Source organism: Hibiscus syriacus, unplaced genomic scaffold, assembly GCF_006381635.1.
Source record: "Hibiscus syriacus cultivar Baekdansim isolate YM2019G1 unplaced genomic scaffold, ASM638163v2 tig00004072_pilon, whole genome shotgun sequence".
Lineage (NCBI taxonomy): Eukaryota > Viridiplantae > Streptophyta > Magnoliopsida > Malvales > Malvaceae > Hibiscus > Hibiscus syriacus.
In genome coordinates this window covers 2148908-2174120 of record NW_024061998.1, presented here as the reverse complement: position 1 = coordinate 2174120, position 25213 = coordinate 2148908, and the positions used below count along the sequence as shown (strand labels likewise).

Genomic DNA, 25213 nt, shown 5'->3' with positions numbered 1-25213 from the left:
AGCTTATATCTATGGATTTTAAAGCCTGTAAGAATCAATCATATATGTTATTGTGAAGCGTTTTGGTTAGCAATTGTGGTAATTTTTTACTATCATGATCATCTTACCAAAAGACATTTGATAGATTGTGCAATGCCGTTACTTTTAAATTTCAGCGCATTCGCTCCTTTTTGATGTGGGATTACTGTCCCCACTCCTTTCTCGGTCGGCGTTCTTTCGGCTTCAAATCGGATAATTTGGAGTAAAGTTGTTAATGAGCACAGGGAGTTTATTCGAATGTTACTGAACTCGACTCAATTTGAATTGTGAGTTTAGAATTTTCAAGCTTGATTCAAATTCGAAATTGAAAGTTCAAGTTCGGTCCGAAAGCTTCCGAGTTTAAGATTTTTAAGCTTACCCCGAAATTAAAAGCTCAAGCTTGATTTGAACTCAAAATATATTTTTTTGCTTAACTCGATTGAAACTCAAACTCGGGTTTGATTTAAACATGAATTAAAATTCGAATCTCAACCTTAAATATATGAAAGCAATAAATTTTGTGAAAATATACCGACACAAGTTTCGGGTACTATGGTTCGTTTGATTTAAAAACAAACAAACGAATGCTGTTTAAAAAATTAAAAATGAGTCTTAAAAATTAAAATACTTTTATTATTAACTTAATTTAAAATTATTTTATTTTCATTTTCATTTAAAAATATATATTTTATGTTAAAATTTATTTAAAAGTATGACAAAGATAAGTAAATAACAATGATTAAATGTGTGGTTATACCAATTATCACGTCACATATTCTATCAATTGTTTAACATCAATTAACTCGTGATGACAACATCTTAATTAATTAACAAAGAAAGTGATCATATCTTATATTTTTTTGAAATTAGTGATCAAAGACGGACAAAACGTAAATATAAGTGAGCACCTGTGTAATAATCTTAAAAGATAATTTATCAAAATTTTCAATAATTAAAAAAGACTTTCATAATTATAATTTATTTAAATTTCGAAATATTTTTTTAAATACAATATATATTTTTCTAATTTCTATGAAAGACAAAATACTTCCTTAGATTTGTCGTTTCTCTGTTTTAAATAACGAGAGTATAAAAGTTTTAGAGCAAAAGTAAATAAATATAATTAAAAAATTAAAGAAATATAGATATAAAAAATCATTTAAAGATTTGGCAGGTAACTCATATATATATAATGCTGGAATTTAAAATCTTAAAAATTAGTAATAATATTTTAATCGTTAAGATAACTTGATTGATGGTCATCTCGTAATGGCCATTTTGAAGCAATTTCTCACTACCACAGCTCTTTCGTGGCGAAAGATGGCCTCTCCTTAGATCCTAACCCCAACCTCAACCACAACCACTTCAACTTCACCTTCTCCCTCAACTCATCTCCTTCATCCTCTCTACCAGCGTAAGTATCTTCTTTTCTTTATTTGTAAATGTTTCAAAACCTTAGTGATGAGAAATTAAGGAATCAAAATTCTAATCATTAGAAATGGCCTGATATTGATGTTTGGATTTTAGTTTAATGGAAGTTGTTTCGTATAAAAATTGATTGGTTTCGTGGTGATTGTCGTTGTTTTTCTCCAATGGGTCCTTTTTTTTAGTTTGACTACTTGTAGAAAATTATCTTTGTGCATAAATTGAATGCTTCTTTGTTTACTTATCGGCTGTTGAACTGATGGTGTTTTCTTCATGTTGCCTTATATGGTTTAAACCCTGGGAATCGGACATATAATGTTTATATCAGTAATTTCCTGATATTTAAATTGCGGTTTTGCTGGTTTTTTCGGTAGTGGTGCGTTTATCAATGTTGTAGATATAACGGATGTTATTGCAGTCACTGCAAATATTCGCGGTCGTGATTTTCTTTTTTAATCCGCACAACTTATTGTAAAGGATAATAATTTTAATTGTTGCAACGAAATGTTGGATTTTTTAATTTTACTGTAACGGAACAATAACATAAATAGGGGTCCACTATTTCTGCAATTGGCCATTACTTAAATTATGACCACGATCCATCGCTATTGGTGTGATTCCGCTTCACACCGCTATTTTCAGCAATAGTGGTTTCAGACGGCACTGCTATTGCTATATAACAGCTGCTATTCCGTTATCCGATTGCTATTTAAATCCCTGATATTTTCCATTTGATTGTTTGAGAATTTATTCTTATTATTGTTATATGCAGATTTCCCTCAAAGCTTAAATTTCACTATTGGATCAGATGTCCAGAAGCCAAGGTTGGTGCTTACTGTTTCAGGGTCATACTCTATACTTCCAGCTATTTTGGCTGGCTTGCTTGGAGCAGGAATAGTAGAGACAGCGTATGCTGATGCTGATGAGGTTAATGTTATACGTCTTATTATCAAGTATATGCATGTTATGTCTTGCTCAATACTAATCAAAGTGTTTCCCTAAATGTGTACCTTAAGCTTATTGTAACATCCTAAATCAGGGTCAGTGACTAAATTATAAATTTTGAAAGTTTTGTGTTCAATTTAGAAATGAAATTTAAAAGTCTTGGGATTTAAGTAAAGAATTTTAATATTGGATTAAATAGCAAAGATGGATGAACTAAAGGGGTAAAATGGTCTTTTCAAGGGAAAGATTTTTATCTTCCTTTTTGAGTATTATAAACGTGGGAAATATGAGAGAGTTCCAGACTTCTCTTTTTTTTCCACCGTGAAGCCATAAGCAAAGGTAAGTTTCTTCATTAGTTGATTATTTGTTCAACTAAGGGTTTGGTTATGATTATTGGATGATAATTAAGCTTAAGGAAAGCTTAAATCATCTTAAAAACAAAGGATGGTGGAATTAGGAGGGATTAAAGATTAAGAGTTTTTTAATGAAATTCTGGAATAGAGTTCTTTAATCAAATTGGAAGGTAAATTTGACTTGTCAATGGTTGAATTAAGAGATATGAAGTGATGGAATTGAATTTAGAACAAGAAGAAAAATTAGTGTGATTCTTGAATTCTATGTAGAGAATTAGATTTTGAAGTTAAAGATGTATTGAATGAGTAGTAATGAGTTTAAGCATGTATATGTAAGTTAAGAATAAGAAAGGGGATGATATATGAAGTGTTTGAGAGGAAATGAAGTAATTTTCGTGCTGAAAAATGATTTCTGGGTTAGGGGAATCGGTACCCATTCAAAGGGGTATCGATACCCTCTCAAACGACAGAATTCCAGAATGTCATGAGGGTATCGATACCCTCAGTAGGGAATTGATACCCCCTAAAGGAAAATTGAAAATATAGGTTTAATAAGTTCGTTTAAGTTGATAGTATCCAACTACAAGGTGTAAGTATCTAATAATTGCCTTAAAATGTACATTTATGTAGATATTGAGCCTAAACAAGTTCCGGAATAATCAAAGGATTATAATCGAATCAAAGCAAGGCTAAGGTAAGTGCAATTTAATTTGTACTTATATTATTGAATAAACATTGGCTTGCGATGAGCTAGTGATGGAGTTACTATGGTAAGAAGTAACTCCTAAAATGTGATTTGATTGATAATCTATGTGATGATTTGTATGATTATGGGATATGTGTTAAAAGACAATGATCTAAATGACTACATGAATCATGTGGTATAAGTTATGTGATTACATGTATGTATTAATACATATTTCTTGCATTACATGTTAATGTGATTATGAATAGGTAGAAAGGAAACAAATGATGATATAAGAATCTATTATAAGATATATGATATGAAAATATGATAGTGAGCTATGTGAAAGAACTATGAGATATATGAGTTATATGGAAAATATATGCGAACAAGATATGACATCTATGTTTATATGAAACAATGCAAGGTGATATGAGCTATGTGAGATATGAATATAAAATCATATGAGAAATGAACAGAATTACATGAAAATAGACTAAGTGATTACATGTATATGTGAAAGAAGCTACATACACATATGATATATGCTATATGAAATGACATATGAATAGGCAATACGTGATACATGTGATATGATATGGAATACATGGTTACACATACATGTGGTATGTGACAGAAGAGAAATGACAAGTAATGTGAACTGTTAAATGATAATGCCCATGTTATGAGATAAGAGAGCTAGGGTATAGTTGGCATGCCAAGGGTCGAGGGTTTACCTATGTTCTTTGGGACATATGGAATGTTTACCTATGTTCTTCGGGACATATGGACTGTTTACCTATGTTCTTCGGGACATATGGACTGTTTACCTATGTTCTTCGGGACATATGGACTGATTACCTAGGTTCTTCGGAATCTATGGACTGGTCCTTCGGGACATTGATCGAGCTGTGGTGACAGCATATGTGTGCACAACCTCAATATACTCACATACCTTAAGTTCTCACTAGTGTACATGGGCTAATAAAGTGATTAAACAAGCATACTGAATGTGATATGTATATGATGGGTTTATAAATGGTTATCAAAGGTAAGTGGTTTGAAATGTGTTACATGAACCATAGATGTTATGTGTTTCTTAATGATAATGATAGAGATTATGATAATGATGGTATATGTTTATGTATGCTTTATGTTATATGAAATATTATATGTTTTATATGCCTCACTAAGTCATCGACTTAGCGTGTGATTGTTTCACACGTAGGTTTGGAAAGCGAAAAGAAAAGTAAAGAGGAACAAGACATGTCAGTTTTCCTTAACGAATGTCAGATCAGAAGAGAGGTGAATAATATGTATTTTTGTATATAAAGTTCTAGTTGGCATGTAATCAAAAGAATATATTATATAAGCTCTAAATAATTTTGTAAATGTTTTGAATAATTTAAATGTTATAAAAGTTTTTAAATTACTTACTATTTTATACGAATAAATTTTTGAAAAGTCAATGTGACACTTCGGACTCGTATCCTTGTCGGATACAGGTTGGGGGTGTTACATTTAATGGTATCAGAGCTAAGGTTTAGCCGATTCTCAGCATAAACTGAAGTCCAAAGTGTCATAAAATGTGTACATGCCAACATAGAGTGAAAAATTTCTGATCTGATAGTGTAAGGAGTATGTTGTCTTGCTATAGAATAAGAATATTAATACAGAAATCCGATCGTGATAATTTTGAAGTAAGTGAAAGGTGATATTTCTGACTGTGATAGCTATTCACCTGCCCTGGCCAGGCAGGATGAAGAGCGGACACCTCAGGAAATGCCTAGTAAGATCAAAAGTTGATTTCTGAAAGCTGAAATCATATCTGAATAATGATAGAAAGTTTTCATTGTTTTGAATCGGAAACACGATATGGAATAGTTTTGTTATTTTATGGATAAGATAGAATATGGTGAAAAAGTGTCACTATAAGATTGTTAAAAAGATCAAAGGATGTGGTGAGTATTTGTATAAGAATTCAAGAATAGATGCATCAGTGACAAGTGTATAAGAGATATGGAGATAAAGTTTATGAATTTAAGGCAAAGGGATAATATTGTGTATAAGCAAGAGTGTGGCTATAATAAGGGTTTGCATTCTAGATGAAAAGAGTTAGCGTTGACTAACCAGATTATGTGATGGAAAATGTATGTGAATTATAAGATTTTGAGATATTGTCAGAACAGAAAAACCAAAGATGAGGTGGATATGGATACAGTTGTATATTTGGATCATAATAAATGTGGATTTGATAAGTTAAGTAAACTATTGCTGAGATAATTCCGACTGGAATGAATGTATATGAATGGTTTTATAAAGGTTTATGTTTTAGATTGGAATAATTGGTGGTGACTAACAGAATTATGTGATGGTAAGTGTATCAAAGGTAAATGATTAGAAGATGATATCAGGGTAAATTAATTAAGTAGGGTGTGAATTGAGACACGATTATGTGTTTTGATCACGGAAATGTAAGGTAATAGAGGAAACAAGAGAATAATATTGTATATGAATAAGAGTGTGGGCTGGATAAATGAGTAAATTGCACTGATTGGATTTCAACTGAGAAGATGAATATGATTAGTCTGATTAGGGCTTATGCCCTAAATTGGAAAAGTTGTGACTGATTAATTGTAATAGTATGAATAATAAAGTTCTAAGATTTGAAGAAAATATAAAGTTAAGTTAATCAAGTATGATGTGGATTTGGATATGGTTTTGATCATATAAATATGATGTAGGCAAGGAAATAAGTATTGGTATGTTTAAAAAGGAGCTTTGAGGAAGAAAATACAAGTACAAGAGATGGTAAAAAAATGAGATTCTGTATAAGTAAAGCAGATTATCAAATTTATGAAGATGCGATGAAGATCAGTAATCAGGGATAAGTATAAACGATATAAAAAGAGTATGAGAGCCTGAAGAAAAGATGTGATCTATGTTATAAGGAGATTGTGATGTTGGAAGGAATGAAAGAATAAAGGGATAGGAAAAGACAAAGATGGAGGTTAAACGATCAAGTAAGACAAGAGGTATATTGAGATATAAGTTATAAGTTGATATTGAAATAATACAATTTTCAATTATTAGAAGAACGAGAATGGGTGATTATTCTTTGAACAAATACGTAAGGGTTATATGAAAAGATTGTGTGTATAATAATACTTACAAGAATTAAGAAATGAGCAAAAGCTTGATTTATGTGCAAAGCACATAGAGAATGATGGAAAAGATCAATTGATCCATAATAGTGAGGATTAAGGATTTGGGGTTGCTATCTATATAATGAATAATATTATATGGACTTATAAAGATGTGGACGTATATGAAGAATTGAGTATGAGAAAATGGTAGGTTGTAGCTGTGGCAAGAAATATTAAGGGAAGCAACATGAAAAAATTAGAAGACGTGATATTATAAAGGCATGCAGTGAAAATTCGAGGACAAATTTTCTTTAAAGGAGGGAAGATTTGTAACATCCCAAATCAGGGTCAGTGACTAAATTGTAAATTTTGAAAGTTTTGTGTTCAATTTAGAAATGAAATTTAAAAGTCTTGGGATTTAAGTAAAGAATTTTAATATTGGATTAAATAACAAAGATGGATGAACTAAAGGGGTAAAATGGTCTTTTCATGGGAAAGATTTTTTTCTTCCTTTTTGAGTATTATAAACGTGGGAAATATGAGAGAGTTCCAGACTTCTCTTCTTCATTCTCTTCTTTTCCAGCGTGAAGCCATAAGCAAAGGTAAGTTTCTTCATTAGTTGATTATTTGTTCAACTAAGGGTTTGGTTATGATTATTGGATGATAATTAAGCTTAAAGAAAGCTTAAATCATCTTAAAAACAAAGGATGGTGGAATTAGGAGGGATTAAAGATTAAGAGTTTTTGAATGAAATTCTGGAATAGAGTTCTTTACTCAAATTGGAAGATAAATTTGACTTGTCAATGGTTGAATTAAGAGATATGAAGTGATGGAATTGAATTTAGAACAAGAAGAAAAATTAGTGTGATTCTTGAATTCTATGTAGAGAATTAGATTTTGAAGTTAAAGATGTATTGAATGAGTAGTAATGAGTTTAAGCATGTATATGTAAGTTAAGAATAAGAAAGGGGATGATATATGAAATGTTTGAGAGGAAATGAAGTAATTTTTGTGCTGAAAAATGATTTCTGGGTTAGGGGGAATCGGTACCCATTCAAAGGGGTATCGATACCCTCTCAAACGACAGAATTCCAAAATGTCATGAGGGTATCGATACCCTCAGTAGGGAATCGATGCCCCCTAAAGGAAAATTGAAAATATGGGTTTAATAAGTTCGTTTAAGTTGATAGTATCCAACTACAAGGTGTAGGTATCTAATAATTGCCTTAAAATGTACATTTATGTAGATATTGAGCCTAAACAAGTTCCGGAATAATCAAAGGATTATAATCGAATCAAAGCAAGGCTAAGGTGAGTGCAATTTAATTTGTACTTATATTATTGAATAAACATTGGCTTGCGATGAGCTAGTGATGGAGTTACTATGGTAAGAAGTAACTCCTAAAATGTAATTTGATTGGTAATCTATGTGATGATTTGTGTGATTATGGGATATGTGTTAAAAGACAATGATCTAAATGACTACATGAATCATGTGGTATAAGTTATGTGATTACATGTATGTATTAATACATATTGCTTGCATTACATGTTAATGTGATTATTGTCAATACACCTTTTCGTCCTACTAAGATTTAAACTCCTAAAAATAGGATATAATTTTGCTATGATTCAAACTCCTAAAAATAGGATAGAGTTCTACTATTATTTAAATTCCTAAAGATAGGATCCACAAGCATTATAAATAGTCATTGTAACTCACTATTGTAACACATTCGGAGAAGGATATACGAAATACCAAGCAAAAAATTACAAGCTACTCGTAGCCATTTTTCGAAGCATTTATATTTTGAAAGGTAAAGTTTATACCTTCGCATGTTATTTTTCCTTACCCTTGTTGTGTTTTGATTCGAAAGAAAACTGAGAGAAGTGTTTTTGGCCGATGAACGGGGGCATTTTCGAGATCTATTTTTGTAGATCTAGTTCCCGAGGCTTGTATTTTTGAAAAACTATTCGGATTTTTATAAATGGGTCGTGTGGATCCGCGTGTTTTGTCGTTTTTTTCTTTGATTGACTTTTAATTTTGACTCATAATTCATTTTTTATTTTAATTTAACCCTTATTATTTATATGTATAATATATATATATATATATATATATATTTAATTATATTTTATTTATTATTTATTATAATTTTTTCATTTTCTTTGCGTTATATTATATTTTTCCTATTATTATATATATATATATATTATATTATTATTTTTTATCTATGTTTACTTATTTACTATGTTTTTTACTATATTTTCCTAACGTTTAGATATATATTCTTACTTCATTTTATTTTTATTTTATGATTACTATTTTTTAGTTAATATATATGTATTTTTTTTCATTTATTTATTATTATTATTACTATTTAGTATTATATTATACATACTTTTATATTTTTATAAATTTTTTATTTTTTTATTTATTTATACTATTTATTTATTTTCATTATGTTTTAGTTTCTTTGTTCTTATTATTATTTTTCTTTTTTTTAAAAAACACTTTACCTTTTTTATTCTTTTTTGTATATATATTTTTTTCTTCATTTATTTTATTTTATTTTATTCAATTTCATTTTTTTTTCATCCAATTATTTTATGTTTATTATTATTGGTTTCATTTATTTCCTTGGTTTACTCTTTAGTTTTGTTATTTTCTTTTATTATTATTGTTTTCTTTTAACATCTTATTTTAATTTTTTAAGGGTATTTTCGTAAACTTATTAAGGGTAAGTAATTCGGATCAAAATTTACCTTTTAATTTAACTTGCAATTTTCTTAATCAAAGACAACTGGAAATTACGTAGTACCGAAAGGGCGGTTCAAGGGTGCTAATCCTTCCTTGACCGTAACCGACTCCCAAACCCGACACATCTTTGGAAAGACGCAGATCAGGTAAGAAATAGGGTATCCGATCAATCCATTTGTTTTAAATAAATGATCGGTGGCGACTCCCAATCCACATTTTTCAAGTCGAAACCCAATTCCGGGGCCTAACCGAAAGACGGTTGCGACAGCTTGGCGATTCCACTGGGGACACAGGTAAGTGAGTCAGACCAAGGTAATTTCCAGTTGTCTTTTTAATGAAAAGGTAAGTTTAAATTTTAAGGTAACATTTCGATCCTTATTACTTACTTTTGATTATATTTTCGAGTAAATAGTTGTACTGACCATTTTTTAATGATTTCAGCCCTTAAAGATTTTTCATCCAAAGGCTCTATACCCGAGCTCCGAACCCGTTTTAAGTGGGGGTGAAAGCGACGCCTTCGTGTGAATTTATTCATCGTATGGGCCTAGCAAGTAACCTTCGAGATTCATATACCTTATGTCTTCGTGTGAATTTATTCTCCGTATGGGCATAAGGGAATGTTTCCTCTCGAGTTTAACTTAGTCCACACAAGCCTGTGATGGGTTTAGGACTAAGGATCTGGTAAGCCCAAGGGGGCACCGGCAAGGAGAACTCGAGTACCTTTTTTTTAGAACCTAAACCCGGAGACTACAAGGAGTTAGGGCCCACTCCAAAACCTCGTTTTAAACCCTAGGATGCCGAAATTATTTTCTGCTTTACTTTCTGTTCAAAACATGTGAACTAGAAATTTATGCGGTTAGGACTTGTTCAAAATCAACTTGCGGGATAGAGATCATATCCGGGTAAGAATAATAAGCATGTGGGGTAGATATCATGTGGGGTAGGACTTTTATTTTTATGATTGCTTTGATTATTATCTTTACCTTACTAACTCTTTTTATTTTTTTTTCCTCTCTTTTATTTTATTTCCATCATCTGCATCATTCAAAAGAGGTGTTGATCCACCAAAAAACGTGTTCTTTAACCATAAATAATCTGCATTAATGGACAAAGGTGTTGTAATACAGGAGATTAAAAACCCCGAGGTACGACTGTGGTCCGAGAAGCCTCAGAAAGAAAAGAGAGTCAGTCTTCAAGGAAGTTATGTGTCAGAGCTTGTTAGCTATGCCTCTATCAGCCTAAAACAGAACAATGTGCAAGAACTTCGAGACATCTGGGACAGTTAGAAGAATGATCGAAAACAGAAGTTTAGTCAGCGGTATGGTGACGTTGCACTTTTGCTTCATGTTAAGACCGGTGAGCCCTTAATCAAAGCCTTGGTTCAATTCTGGAACCCGGGATATAGTTGCTTCACTTTTAACCAAGAGGACATGGTACCTACCATCGAGGAGTATACTACACTATTGCACTATGAAAGCATTAAACTGGAGCGAGGCTACATCAAACACATCAAGAGTCAGCATTTCAAGAACAGACTGGCTAAGTTGCGGGAGTAGATGAAAAATGGGTAATTGACCGGACTTAACGCAGAGGTAGTGGGGAAGGAATTGAATGGATCCACATAAGGCAATTAATGAATAACCACCCTGATGAGTGGAAGACTATAGACCTTTTTGCACTAGGTCTGTACGGATTGATTATCTTTCCGAAGGCATTGGGTTGCATTAACGCAGCCGTGGTAGAATTGTTTGAACAACTTCCGAGACGAATCAACCCCGCACCGACCATCTTAGCCGAGACCTTTCAGTCTCTTAATCATTGTCGAAGATCTGGTGGAGGTAGGCTCGTTGGGTGTATTTAGCTACTTCAAGTCTGGATTCACAACCATTTCTGGAAGACTAACGGGGTCGCCTACCGCCCGATTTAGCACTACATATTCACCTTTAGGGGAGTTCATCACAATGAAATGGCATGAAGGTGCTTCAAAGGAAAAGTGGATGAAAGTTTTTACACATCTTCAGGATCGGGATATTACCTGGAGAGCCCCCTGGTTGTTCCTCGGTGACGTTCTTTTCCGGTGTGGGGATTCTGATACTATAACTTTACTCGGACTTTGGGGTGCAGTTGGGTATGCTCCATTGTTAGCACTTAGACAGTATGGGGCACGTCAGTTTGTCCCCGCAACATACGGACTAATTAAATCAGAGTTTGTGTATAGCGGTGACAGTTATAAGAAGATGATCAGGGAAACATCTGAGTCATGGAAGAAAGTATTTCGAATGGATGTCGTTGCTACCAGAGACATGCTTACTCGGGATTATGTGGAGTGGCGAAGATTGAGAAAGAATGATAACGTCCCGGTGCCAGACTGTGAAGACACTCGGACTATGGAAGAACATCTCAGGCATGTCCCTTCCAGACTGGAGATAGCCAAGGCAGAGTTTGAAGCTGTGAATAGCGAGCTGAAGCAGAGGATTAAGGAACTTGAAAATGAACGTTATCAATGGAAACTCGAGGCCGACTCACAGAAAGATAAAGCAGACAAACTAGAAAGAGAACATAAAAAAGTCCATTTTGAGCTTGAAGACTTGAGAAAGGGGTATCAAGATACGGTCAAGGATAACTCTAAGTTGAAGGTGTCTTATGAGTACTGGAAAGATGAAGCTCACAGCTTGAAAAGAAAGTTCGAGGGGCCTGATGAGAGAGCCTGGAAAGAACAGATAAAAACTGCCCAGAGATGCTTAGTAGACAGCCAGCATCAAAACCAACGCTTGAAAATCCAGATGGCTGATCTGGAGAAATAACATGAGAGAGATGGCAAAACAATAGCTGAGTTAGAAACTATTGTAGATGGGTTCAAGAAGAAAGCAAGCGAGCTTCAGATAGTGTCATTCGACAGAGGTTTACAGTGGCGTTTCCGCTGGGAGCAAGCACAACAAAGAGTGAAGGCCAGAGACGCAGTCATCCGAGACTTCCTGGATCAAGTACAGAAGACATATCGCCATCTACACGGCCTGGCAAGGGAAACTGGAGTGGTCCAACAAGGCATACAACCAATGACAGATGAAAACAGAAGACTTGTCAACCTGTTGGAAGCTGTTCGGGGTCTAGAGGATTTAGTCCGAATGTACCTTTGATTGTTTTTATGTCTCTTACAAGATAAAACATTTTTGTCGAAATAAGGATTATTTATAATAATGGACACTTTTCTGGATCAATGCCTCGAACATTTCATGCATTTTTTTCATTTTGCATTGTGCATCTACATTTCATATTTAAGCATTTTCATAAACATGAAATTTCTTCATGGAGGATTCGATGAAGTGGTTTTAACCACATGGAAGCAAGATTGTAACATCAAAAAAAAACTAAAAACAATACAGTGGGAGCCTAATCAGCTGATTGTAGGACAAACCCTGTCAGGATGATCTAAGAAAAGAATCCCCATATCCTAAGGGATACGATGTTGAAGCTGTTAGCTGTTACCACATAAGAAGCCCCAAACATTCCTCTGAAAACTGTAAGGCGCTTGCCGAAGAAGGGGGCATGGCATAAACCATTTGTACTTAGAGGATTATTTTGTTTGAACACGTCTTTGATCTTTCATGTTTGCTTAATCTTTTAAATGATTGAATTTATGCTGCTTTCTAAGGTGGAGCAATTGAACAAATTTTAATCTTTAGTTCTTCGAATATTAAATGAATTAATGATTCTTTTAATTCTTCAAGAATTATAGATTTTTGACATATGGAAAGATTAGACCTTTCTTACCCTGTCTCAAACCCCAGAATAAAATACATTGATTCTTTGCCCAAAACAACTCATGGTCATTACCAAAAGACGAAATTTTGACATTACCTCCTTTTGAAATTCTTGACCGTTACCTTTATCTTTTTGATACACTCATACCTTTCTTTGAGTCAATAAGATCACACCACTGTCTTTTTTAGACTCAAAAATAACATTTCTTACCATTAAAACCCAAGGCATTGAGTTATTCATTTTAACATGAGCATTCTTCTAAAGAACCAACTTGGGGCATCTCGTGGGGAGCCTGAACATTGAGACATCTGGGAAAAAAGAAGAAGAATTCATTCGAAATAATTCTATCATACATTAATTACATTGTTTTCATGTGAATAGAATTAATCTTGAAAATCTTTCCCCCTGGGGATACCTCTTCTATGAAGATTTACATGTATGAAATGATGAACAGCTTTCTTTCTTTATCCCTTCACAACAGGAGAAAAAAATATATCCCTTGTGTCCCCTTTTGAGCCTGTAGTATTTTTCTTCTGATTCAACCCTAACCAAGGATCACCCTCCACACTGGGGGCAAGGTGGAAGAAATATGCTCACATGAGCGAAGACATTGATTCAGATGAGATACCAAAAGGTGAACCAAATGGCAAGTACGAAGATCCAATCAAGAACAAAAAATAAAAGAAGCAAAAAAGCAAAAAAACAAAGAAAAAAGAGAAAAAGGGACAAAAATAAAAAGGAAAAAGGGACAAAAAACACATGTAAATATTCCCTAAAAAAATGGCACATCAAGCTTCAAACTATGAGATTGATCAAGCACAATCATTCTCGAATCACTGAATCACTTCACTAAAGATCATAGAGCATCAAGATAGAGAAACATTTTGAGCAGGATTGAAGACATCATAATGAATTGATCCTTGGTTCAACACCCTGAAACACTTGTTTGAAATGGCACATCAAGCTTCAAACTATGAGATTGATCAAGCACAATCATTCCCGAATCACTGAATCACTTCACTCGAAGATCATAGAGCATCAAGAGAGAGACATTTTGAGCAGGACATGATTAAAGGCATTAGAATGAATTGATCCTTGGTTCAACACCCTGAAACACTTGTTTTGGCATATTTATCCTTTTTTTCATAACCATGAACCCTGACATACATTACGTGCCTTAAAAGTCCCTTCTAATCATACATGGATTTCTAAACATAAGAGATTATCTTCAGATTTCATCCCGCCCATCAGGATTAATCTTTGTTTGCAAAAAATAATGTAATTAATGTATGGTAGAGAAAAATAACAAAGGGGGGTTCAAGACGTAAATCCTGAATAACGTCTTGAAACCAAATGAGGGTTCGAGTTAAAAACCTAAAAATGCGGCTCGAATATAAAAACTGTGTAACTGAGGCGATCACACAAATTCCTTGATACGACATCACACAACCCGAGTGTGACCACGAAGGTTGGGAGTCAGAGAACACTTCCAGTAGAGGAGCATGCAAGCTACCCCATCAAACCTTTAAGCATCAAATGCCAAACCTTTGACCAAACACAATAACCTGAGACCTTTTTATCATTTCCTTACTTAACCATTTCCCAAAGATAGCTTTGATCTTGGCACGTGTCAAATAGCTATAATTTATTTAAGGATTAACATTGTACTTAAACATTTGATATCCAATGAACTCTAGTTTTATGATTCGTCTCAATTGTAAAACTGTGAAAGAGACAATATTTTCAAAACTTTTGATTAAACATTTTTCGAAACTCTTTATTGATATTTTCATAACTTTGAAAATAAAAGAGAAAGAAAATCATTTTTTTTTCAAACAAGACAGTCTCTCTAGAGTGGATCTTGGTAAATGACATGTGACTCTTAGACACAAAACTCATGCTCAGAATCAATGCTGAAGCAAGAAATGAGGAACATTTGGGGAATCTTTGAAGATTCAACATCAAATATTGGGGCATTTTTTGATATGGGGGCATCATTTGGGGATTCAACATCCTAATGCAAATTATCAGACCTTTTTCAGGAGATAAAATATAATCAATTCATGTTACATGCATCTTATGCATACATTTTAGAGCATCATATTTATCATTTTCCACATACATAATTTTTTACAGCTTTTAGAGTCAAGTTTCAACTTCAAGACGAAGGATACTCGATTCAAAAGCACCTTTAAATATTCATGTTGGTTGCTTAACTCAGCAGTAAGAAGCTACACTTCGACCAACTCGATAGATTGAAAGTTTCTCTCGAACTCACAATTTGCTCGAGAGTAGATTTCAACTTCACAACGAATGATATCTAACTCGAAGCCAAAGATCCACAATTTCAAATCCACGACGGAGGATATCGTGCCACTCAAGACAACACAAGTTCAACTTCACAACGAAGGGACAGCTGGTTGTCAACAATAATTTTCCCAATTTCAGAGCCAATTTCAACTTCACAGCGAAGGATATTAGACTCAAGAAAACGCAAGTTCAACTTCACGACGAAGGGACCGCTGGTTGTCAATAAACAATTTCCCAATTTCAGAGCCAATTTCAACTTCACAGCGAAGGATATTGGAATTCAGACAACGTAAGTTCAACTTCATGACGAAGGGACTGCTGGTTGTCAACAAACAACTTCTCAATTTTAGAGCCAATTTCAGCTTCACAACGAATGATATTGAACTCTAGACAACGCAAGTTCAACTTCACGACGAAGGGACCGCTGGTTGTCAATAAAAAATTTCTCAATTTCAGAGCCAATTTCAACTTCACAGCATAGGATATTGGACTCAAGACAACGCAAGTTCAACTTCACGACGAAGGGACCGTTGGTTGTCAATAAACAACTTCCCAATTTCAGAGCCAATTTCAACTTCTCAGCGAAGGATCTTGGACCCAAGACAACACAATCTCAACTTCACGACGAAGGGGCGGCTGATTGTCAACAAAATTTCATTCAGAGTCAATTTCAACTTCACAGCGAAGGATATTGGACTCGAGACAACACAAGTTCAACTTCACAACGAAGGAACAGCTGGTTGTCAACAAACAATTTCCCGGTTCCAGAGCCAATTTCAACTTCACGACAGAGGATATTGGACTCGGAACAATGCTACTTACTTGGATTTCAACTTCACAACGAAGGGCATCAAATTTCAGGCTCAACTTCACGACTAAAGGGGCCACCCGCGGTTTCAACTTCACGACAAAGGGAATCGTGCACACAAGCATCATCCATCTTTAGATTGGATTTCAACTTCACGACAAAGGATATCCAACTCAAAGAAGGAGTATCTGTCAACAAAGACCTTCGAGTTCGACTACGCTCAGCTCCAAGGCACATCATTTACAGCATAACTCAAGGCTAGAAGGGTTATCTGCCATCAAAATTGTCGAGTTCGATACCATTCAGCTCGATGACATATCAATCGCACTACTTTTCGGTTGCAGTTGAGGTTTTCAAGTCGAGAAGAGGACCTGGGTTAACCGTGCTTTGTGACAAGCAACCATTTTCAAGCAAAAGCTATCTGTCAATGAAGATTTATGAGTTAGATTCCGATCAAAGGTCTTTAAACCGAGAAGAATACTGAAGGGAAACGAGAAGCCACGTGCTTATTCAAATTCCGAACTACGGCTTCAATTTCATATCATTTCATGATGAACTCGGCTTCACGACGGAGGAGTCATCCGTAACTCAATTCGACAGGGAGTTATTGAAACATCAGAGTCTATTTTCAACTCCACTGAACGAAAAGTGTGCCTTTTAATCTTTGCATATCCCCGTTACACGACTATGGGCAAAGAGGGGCAGCTGTCAATACACATTTTCTTCCTACTAAGATTCAAACTCCTAAAAATAGGATATAATTTTACTAGGATTCAAACTCCTAAAAATAGGATAGAGTTCTACTATTATTTAAATTCCTAAAGATAAGATCCACAAGCATTATAAATAGTCATTGTAACTCACTATTGTAACACATTCGGAGAAGGATATACGAAATACCAAGCAAAAAATTACAAGCAACTCGTAGCCATTTTTCGAAGCATTTATATTTTGAAAGGTAAAGTTTATACCTTCGCATGTTATTTTTCCTTACCCTTGTTGTGTTTTGATTCGAAAAAAAACTTAGAGAAGTGTTTTTGGTCGATGAACGGGGGCGTTTTCGAGATCTATTTTTGTAGATCTAGTTCCAGAGGCTTGTATTTTTGAAAAACTATTCGGATTTTTATAAACGGGTCGTGTGGATCCGTGTTTTATCGTTTTTTTCTTCGATTGACTTTTAATTTTGACCCCTTAATTCATTTTTTATTTTAATTTAACCCTTATTATTTATATGTATAAATATATATATATATATATATATATATATATTTAATTATATTTATTTATTTATTTAATTTTTTCATTTTTCTTTGCGTTATATTATATTTTCCTATTATATATATATATATATTATATTATTTTTTATCTATGTTTATTTACTATGTTTTTTTTACTATATTTTCCTAACATTATATATATATATATTCTTACTTCATTTTATTTTATATTTTTATGATTACTATTTTTTAGTTAATATTATATGTATATTTATTTTTCATTTATTTATTATTATTGTTACTATTTAGTATTTTATTATATTATACATACATTTTTATATTTTTATAATTTTTTTATTTTATTATTTTATTTATACTATTTATTTATTTTCATTATGTTTTTAGTTTCTTTGTTCTTTTTATTATTTTTCTTTTTTTTAAAAACACTTTACCTTTTTTATTCTTTTTTGTATATATTTTTTTTCTTCATTTATTTTATTTTATTCAATTTCATTTTTTTATTTGTTTCATCCAATTATTTTATGTTTATTATTATTGGTTTCATTTATTTCCTTGGTTTACTCTTTAGTTTTGTTATTTTCTTTTAACATCTTATTTTAATTTTTTAAGGGTATTTCCGTAAACTCATTAAGGGTAAGTAATTTGGATCAAAATTTACCTTTTAATTTAACTTGCAATTTTCTAATCAAAGACAACTGGAAATTACGTAGTACCGAAAGGGCGGTTCAAGGGTGTTAATCCTTCCTTGACCGTAACCGACTCCCAAACCCGGCACATCTTTGGAAAGACGCAGATCATGTAAGAAATAGGGTATCTGATCAACCCATTTGTTTTAAATTAATGATCGATGGCGACTCCCAATCCACATTTTTCAAGTCGAAACCCAATTTCGGGGCCTAACCGAAAGACGGTTGCGACAATTATGAATAGGTAGAAAGGAAACAAATGATGATATAAGAATCTATTATAAGATATATGATATGAAAATATGATAGTGAGCTATGTGAAAGAACTATGAGATATATGAGTTATATGGAAAATATATGCGAACAAGATATGACATCTATGTTTATATGAAACAATGCAAGGTGATATGAGCTATGTGAGATATGAATATAAAATTATATGAGAAGTGAAAAGAATTACATGAAAATAGACTAAGTGATTACATGTATATGTGAAAGAAGCTATGAGCTTATATGAATATGTGATATGAATAAGAATCTATTATAAGATATATGATATGAAAATATGATAGTGAGCTATGTGAAAGAACTATGAGATATATGAGTTATATGGAAAATATATGCGAACAAGATATGACATCTATGTTTATATGAAACAATGCAAGGTGATATGAGCTATGTGAGATATAAATATAAAATTATATGAGAAGTGAAAAGAATTACATGAAAATAGACTAAGTGATTACATGTATATGTGAAAGAAGCTATGAGCTTATATGAATATGTGATATGAATGAAGCTATATGATATGATCTATGTGATTATATGCACATATGATATATGTTATATGAAATGACATATGAATAGGCAATACGTGATACATGTGATATGATATGGAATACATGGTTACACATACATGTGGTATGTGACAGAAGAGAAATGACAAGTAATGTGAACTGTTAAATGATAATGCCCATGTTATGTGATATGAGAGCTAGGGTATAGTTGGCATGCCAAGGGTCGAGGGTTTACCTATGTTCTTCGGGACATATGGACTGTTTACCTATGTTCTTCGGGACATATGGACTGTTTACCTATGTTCTTCGGGACAAATGGACTGTTTACCTATGTTCTTCGGGACATATGGACTGATTACCTAGGTTCTTCGGAATCTATGGACTGGTCCTTCGGGACATTGATCGAGCTGTGGTGACAGCATATGTGTGCACAACCTTAATGTACTCACATACCTTAAGTTCTCACTAGTGTACATGGGCTAATAAAGTGATTAAACAAGCATACTGAATGTGATATGTATACGATGGGTTTATAAATGGTTATCAAAGGTAAGTGGTTTGAAATGTGTTACATGAACCATATGATGTTATGTGTGTTTCTTAATGATAATGATAGAGATTATGATAATGATGGTATATGTTTATGTATGCTTTATGTTATATGAAATATTATATGTTTTATATGCCTCACTAAGTCATCGACTTAGCGTGTGATTATTTCACACGTAGGTTTGGAAAGCAAAAAGAAAAGTAAAGAGGAACAAGACAGGTCAGTTCTCCTTACCGAATGTCAGATCAGAAGAGAGGTGAATAATATGTATTTTTGTATATAAAGTTCTAGTTGGCATGTAATCAAAAGAATATATTGTATAAGCTCTGAATAATTTTGTAAATGTTTTGAATAATTTAAATGTTATAAAAGTTTTTAAATTACTCACTATTTTATACGAATAAATTTTTGAAAAGTCAATGCCACACTTCGGACTCGTATCCTGGTCGGATACGGGTTGGGGGTGTTACACTTATACTTGTTATGATGGATTGGAAATGCATTATTTTACTTGATTTTGAACTGAAACTAGTTTTTTACAGGCCACCTCAAAACCTCCTCTTCCATTGGATCCTCCTGTAAGTCATGTCAACCTTGAGGAAACTGCCAAGAAAGAGAAGCAGCGCATTGAGCAGAGGCTTATAGATAAGGTAATTAGATATGGTTCTTATCCTCGGTATATTGTTGCTGTCAAGGGCCAAAAGGCTGTTTCATTTTGTTTCAGTTTATTTATTTATTTTTTCCTTGGATGCCATAGCCTCCTTCATTGTTTAGAAGGGGAAGTTCATGGTGAATGGTGATGATCCTAATGATCTGTTTGTTCTTCCTGATGATTTACAGTGTTCTTTTTGGTTAAATTAAGTAATTTATTTTCGGAAAGCATGTTTCACGGCTAGTTCTCATCTGTAAACCGGTTTTGTGTGTATAACTGGATTCATGGTTGTAAACACTAATTTTTTCATTTTGTTTTATTATTATTATTATTAATATTAATTATATATTATTATTATTATTAAATAAATAAATAAATTACAAGACCTGGAGGCCCATTTTACAACCAGAACTGGCCCGTTTACAACACATTCCCAATAGAAGCCAATCTGGCCCAACAGAAGCCAATCCAGACCCAATCAGATGGCCCAGTATAACCCTAAACTAATAGGGTTTCTTTCATCTCATCCCAACCGCCGCAGATCCTCAATCGTTGGATCTAATCTGATCCAACGACCCTGATGCAATCCATTAAATAAACCCTAGGGTATCATAACTCTACCGACACTCCCACTGCCAGGTGACCCAATCCGCTGCAACCACAACGTCGTCGCCTCGATGAAACCTCCAAAAGAGCCAGCTGCCCCCCACGTCGAGTTATATGGTGAGTCACCGCCATAGCTTGGTGACTCACCGAGAAACCTCCCTGGGACCGGTCCAAAGGTAGCTCAATGATGGCCTATAAATATGGCCACCGAACTTGCAAAAAGGAGGACCATCAACAGCAACCAACAGCCACGGAGAACACGGGAAAAAAAACAACAAAAAAATAGAAACCAAGAGAGAACGAGAGTAACCACAGCAACAAACAGAAAAGAAAGAGAGAAGAAACAGAGAAAACTTACCACCGAGGAAGCTACACCGTCGTCAGAGCCTCCACACGCCGTCAAAGAAATTGAAATACGTGGGTATTTCTGTAGATCTAGGTAATTTTGGGGTTGTTTAAGGGAAAACGAGGTCGGATTCATCCTTAAGACGGCGGGATCTATATTTTAGGGTATTTTGGGAGTTCCGACCACCGTGAGCGGTGGCCGGCAGTGGTGATCGGCACCGGAACTTTACCGCCGGCCTCCGGTGGGAGGTTTTAGAGAGAAGGCAGAGAGAAGCTGAAAATGAAAATGAAAGGAAATGGCCATTTTGGGTTGGCTGTAGGGTTTAAATACCCTCCCGTACGGCGTCGTTTTGGGGGGTATTTGTGTAAATTCCTACATGGTCAAACCACACGCGCAGTCCCTCTGCGTTTTGTAAATTTCCATTTTAGTCACTGAAGTTGAATTCTGAACCTTTTAATTTGGTCTCATAATTTTTCTTTTATTTTATTTTAGTCCCTGTTAATATTTAGTAAATATTTAGGATAAATACTAGATTTAGTCCCTTTAATTTAATTAATTTTTATTTTAATCCTGATTAAATATATATGGTTAAATTACATTGTTAATTATTATATTTCATAATATTTTGAATTAGAGCCTTTAACTTAGATATTTTGTATTTTAATCATTGATATTCTAATTACTTTCATTTTTGACCATTCATTTTATTATTTTACGATTTAATTCCACAGTTTTAAATTATTTTTATTTTAGTCATTATTTAATATAATTTTATTCTATTTCTATTTTGTCATTTATTTTTTAATATGTTTAAATTAGTACTTTATTTATCTATTTGTTATTATTTATATTTTATTCACTAATATTTATATGAAATACCATATAATAATTTCATAATATTTATTTTTAATATTAAGAAAGCGCAGTCTTAAAGCAACTGGATATCCATTTTTTGATATTTTTAATAAATAAATATTTTAATTTTATAAATTATATATATATATATATATATATATATATATATATTTAATGTTTTATATTTATTTATTTTTTAATATTAAGAAATGGGTTGTCTTAAAGCACCTAGAAGTCATTTTCTGATATTTCTAAGTAAATAAATATTTTATTTATAAAAATAAAAAATATATATTAATATATTTTCTTAAAATTATAGTAATAAATTTGAAATAAATAGGATTATAAATTAAATATATCTTTGAATTTTGAAATTTCTAATAATAGAGACAATTTATAATTAATGAGTACTAATTTTGGGCGTTGTGGGTGTGTTAATCCTTCCCCCAAACGTAATCGACCACGAATCCCTTTTATTATTAAAAAGAACGAATTTTTCGTTAAAACTCATACTATTTTATCTTTTAACTGATGATTTCTTAAAAATTCTTTTAAAAGATAATATTTAGGTATTCGACCTACCTGACCCAAAAGGCCGATGGCGACTCCCAAAACATTTTTAAAAAAAACATTTATCCATATTATTTTCCTGCCAAGTAAAAATTCGTGCCCAGACAAAATCCGGTTACGACAATGGTATTTCTGCTTAGCTTAAGTATTTTTAATAGGAGTAAACTTGTTATAGATTACAATCAAGTTCCAGATTCCTCATGGTTGTGAAGTTGCACAATTGATTGTGAACCTTGTTACACATCTGGGACTGAAAGTTGAAGAATTTGGCGGTGGTTCAGATGTGCTATTGCGCGCATGGGACAGGTTGTGAATGATAAATTTCCTTTTAAACCTAACCTAAAGCTGCACTTATGTTGGCCTTAAAATCATGTGAAGTTCCAATCTTTTTATTGTTTTCAGTTCACTTGCCTGGCACATGACGCTTAAACCACTGGAGAAACAGAAGGAAACTGGAATAAATGAGGGGCATTCGCATAGGAGTAGAGACGAAGGGGATTTATGCATCCTCATTTTCCGTTCACTGATAAGCTCCGACAAAGCGGTTGATCTTAGTTCCTTACAGCTTCTTAAAATATTTTAGTATAAGATTGCATTATTTTCTTTATATTTCACAGAGAAACTGTTTAACCATTCAAATTATTATAGGAAATCGAGTTTATAAAGCAAGGAAGTTTGAATCAGAAGGAGCTTGATGCCTTTGTTTCTGCCTTAGAACTCGCTGGTCGAAAGATTGCACAAAGTAGCTCTCTGGTAAACAAACCAAGGGACGGATCTTTACAGACGCCTGCACAACAATCAACCTCTAGCCTGAGGGCCATGGTAGTAAGAATTTACGGGCTTGATATGCCACATCAGAATAAACCATACAGTGAGATATCATGGGGCAATATTGCTGGATATGATCAACAAAAACGGTATGTAAAAGACTTGATAGACTCTGATTTTCCATCTTCGGTCAAACAGAGATAATGCAGAGCTGTGCTCTTTTTTCAGAGACATAGAAGATGCAATTTTGCTGGCTCTAACTAGCCCTCAAATATATGATGATATTGCACGTGGGACTCGCCAAAATTTTGAGACAAATAGACCCAGAGTGGTGCTCTTTGAAGGATATCCCGGTTTGCTTTTCAACCAGAAAGAAATATTGATTCATGTTCCTGGAAATGCAATTTTGAACTGATTCATTTATATCAAAATTTTACATATTGCAGGTACAGGGAAGACATCTTGTGCTCATGTTATTGCTAATTATGCGGTGAGCAGCAAGTTTCTTATCTAGAACATTGATGACGAAAACACACATTTTTAGTTGAATGTTAAAATAGTTTTTGTTGCTTAGTATAGCATACTTTGTTCTTTGTAGAATAAGTTGTACAAATATGGTTTCTGTATGAGATTATTTTATTCAAATATGTAATGATATGAGGCATGTCCATGCTTTGCAGGGTGTCCCACTGCTCTATGTGCCACCAGAGATTGCCATGTCAAAGTACCCTGGTGGAACTGCACGGATACTTGGGCGAGTCTCTTGCCAATCAGCTCCCCAATGGTGCTATCATATTTTTAGATGAAGCAAGTAGTGATTAATCAACAAAGCTTTCCCGTTTATACATGGGCCACTAGTTTCCTTGCGTTCACTATCATCAATTTGCATTTCATTTGTTTTAGATTGTTGAGAAGACGGCTTGTATTTCAGGTTGATTCTTTTGCCACTGCTCGTGGTGGTGAAATTCATGAACCTATGTGTCAGATTTTGTCAATGCTTTTGCGGCAGGTTAAAGTGGATTGTTGAGTGGTGTTGGTTTCTAATGAAAATGCACCTCTCAGCTTGCATGTTCATGAACTTTTGATTATGCCTTTATGCAGCATGAGTATCATTAATCACGTTTTCTGGATGCCGAAATAACGATGCTGTTATGGTGCCATTGATGAAAATGTATTATCGTTGTTACAGATTGATGTATTTGAACAAAAAAGAAAATGGTTGTCATTGCTTCAACAAACACAAAACAAGATCTTGATCCAGCATTGATTAAGTAGGTACTCATAGATGCAGTCCCGGTCCCTTTTGGAGTGACTAATCTGATGAAATGTTTCTGTATCGCACATTCGTGTTTGCACTTTGCAGTCGCTTTGACTCAGTCATTGTGTTTGATCTACCTGATGAGCACAACCGGCAGGCAATAGCAGCTCAGTATGCAAAGCACCTTACAGAATCAGAGTTAGCTGAGCTTGCTGAGTAAGTCCAACATTTTGGGATCTTAATTTCTCGGACTGCATTATGTATGTTTTGTTCTATATGCATCATTTAAATCATAACCCAGGATTACCATTCGAAATATCCAGAATGTCTGGTAGGGATATCCGGGATGCATGCCGACAAGCTGAGCGATCATGGGCATCAAAGGTGAGTTATCCAACCCCAAGTATCAAACATGTTTTGATATATAATAAATACCGTTAGTTTTTACCATTTAGATTCATTCATGGCTTTCGGCAGCTGATTCGAGAGCAGGCAGAGAACGACAAAGAACAACCATCTCTCCCACCTTTGGAGGAATACATAAAAAGTGCCATGGACCGAAGAAAGGCTCTACTCAGTGCGGCGGAGCAGAAAGACCAAAACCATGGCCCTCATTCAAAGAAACCTCAGTTATCTTCGCAACCAACAGCAGCAGTCTAGGTGGATTATGTTGA

The 25213-nt window shown here is 33.7% G+C and overlaps 1 pseudogene; it reads left to right on the top strand.

Annotated features, from left to right (window-relative positions):
* The first annotated feature begins 11 nt into the window (after nucleotides 1–11).
* On the top strand, nucleotides 12–25213 carry LOC120190186 (annotated as a pseudogene).